Source organism: Bactrocera latifrons, unplaced genomic scaffold (assembly GCF_001853355.1).
Source record: "Bactrocera latifrons isolate USDA-ARS-PBARC rearing strain unplaced genomic scaffold, ASM185335v1 scaffold_159, whole genome shotgun sequence".
NCBI lineage: Eukaryota > Metazoa > Arthropoda > Insecta > Diptera > Tephritidae > Bactrocera > Bactrocera latifrons.
This window is the reverse complement of record NW_017535063.1, coordinates 505552-507943: the sequence shown is the minus strand read 5'-3', so window position 1 is coordinate 507943 and position 2392 is coordinate 505552. Positions and strand designations below refer to the sequence as shown.

The 2392-nt window shown below is 30.6% G+C and overlaps 1 protein-coding gene across 1 annotated transcript in view; it reads left to right on the top strand.

Moving 5' to 3' along the window:
• LOC108966312 overlaps nt 1–2392 on the top strand; it is a 76497-nt gene that overhangs the window by 69881 nt on the left and 4224 nt on the right. The gene's annotated exons all lie outside the window — the stretch shown is intronic.

Here is a 2392-nt window from a genome sequence, read left to right as displayed (position 1 = left end):
GGTAATGATTTTCTAAACTCGTAGCATACATTTAGGATGCAACAAAACAACGAAAATTATCAGCATATTTCCCACAAACATTCAATTGCTTAAACAAGTGAGCTGACTTCACGTGGCTGATTGCTTGTGAGAGAACAAAGTATTTTCTAATCTCGTAGGATACAATTAGGATGCGCGAAACCAACTAAAATTATCGACATATATCCAAAAAACCAATGTAACCCACTTACACCCACAGCAACGTAAAACAACAACAACAAAACCATCACTAAAAGTCATTCAACTGCTTAAGCAAGTGAGCTACATGCCGCTGGCGGCAAAGCGCGCCCGTCGACCAACCAGCCAAGTCCAACAGCCTAATTCGCATACGCCGCTTAATGGATAAAAGATGAAAAGCATCAAAATTATTGAAGGCGAGAATTTATGGGTGATTATTTTTTCTCTGCTCAAATAATTGAGTGCCATTGTACGGCGAAAACCAAAAATTTACATTCCATCAAATGTGAGTAAATATGTACATATGTATATGTGTATACATATTGAACATATGTAAGCATGTGTGTGGCTGCGTTTATGTAGCCGCGTATGGTTTATAATGACATGCATTATTTGTTTTGAATTATTTTATTATTTTCAAGTGTTCTATTTTGGCTTTTTATATCACATYACTTGCGACGAAGTGATTATATGCAAATGGGTGTGTACGTCTGTGTGTGTACTGTAATGCTTTCACTATGAATTTCTGTTATTTTCGATTTTTGTCTGCTTCAATGAAAATAGCCGACTGAAAGCCTTCACTTCACTTAATGGAAGCTGTTAAAAAATGGTCAAGCAACACATTTAAGTATAAAATACATTTCTATTCGTTGATATAAACAAAATGGCCGCTTTCTAGAAATTAATTCAACCGTACGTAAGCATATTTAAATAGACTCAAGCGATTTTATTCGTATTCGTATGTGGCTACTAATAATAAATACGAATAAATACGCGTAAGTRAACTCAATCGTCTAAACAAACTAACCAATCAGCTGCGAGTCGCTTTCGAAAAGCACTTAGAACGATTCTAACGAATTGGTCGCGATTTGTTGTTTTATTTATGAGATTTTACTTGTGCGGTTGTTTAGTTGTAGAGTTGTTGGCATTTAATTGGTTATCAAATGTGGGATTTTTACACAACAAGATATGTATGTAACTGTTATAGACACTGAAATGTAGTTAGACTTTTTAAATATTTTTTTTATTTTTATAAATGCATTTTGTGCGTTAAGACTGGCATATACATCTCGTCATATAAAATGCAAAAAAAAACTTATTATAAAAAATCGGAAATCACTGTCCGATATAATAACCAATATATATCCATTATATCACCAAATTTTCAAATTTTATTTCAATATGAGTGTATGATAACCAATATATAACCAAGTGATAACCCATATATAACCACTTTATAACCAAAACTATAATTTTATTTCAATTTGAATGGTTTATATTATATCGCTTTTCCTTCGCCTTTAAAGTTATGAAAAGGTATGTTACCTTATTTTGCATTTAAGGTGACGTTATACAAATATATGACAAAATAATTAAAACAACAATTGTTATAACTTTTTTCTTTCCACAGATCTCACATGTTCATTATTATTTCTTTTTAATTTTTACTTAAGCCTTTTTCTTCTCGCGCCACTACAAAGCCGTTTTTTTTTCATATTCTACATTTTTGCTAATTTTTTTTATTTTTACTTTTGAGTTCATTGAGTTTTTCTGACTAAATAATTAATAAAATTTTATGGTTTGACGGTTTTTGAATTCACAAGTGGGATCATRTAGGTATTTATTAACTTTATTTGAGTATGCTTAAATGCCTGTGTGACTTTTAATCAACAATGAAACGCAAAACTTTTTGAGATCGATGATTCCTTAATTCCTTTTTAGGCAATATTCATACAAATCAACTGTCAGGCGGGAATAATTGGTTATGTTTTTTTCTTTCTCTCAGTTCTTGATAATTATTATTCTGATATTTTTTYAATTYTAAGTTGAACTCTTCGTTGTAAGCAGCTCAAATATGTCAAAAAATGATGTCTGGAAATAATTGAAACGACTTACTAAGGTCATATAATAGTCTGATTTCCCATACATGTACATATGTATAGTTGTGTATATAACCAGCATATATTATGGTAAGTTAAACACGTGCTCCAAATAAAAAAAAAATTGTTGACTTGTGTAGTTCATAAAAATTTTTTAAATTTCTTTACCCCCATATTCAGCAAAAATCCCCCATAATATTTTTTAAGACCGTATCACCACTTATTCACACATATAATTTCAAAAAATTACTATAGTGTTATATACATATATTGTTATCAAGTTTATTCTGAGGAAA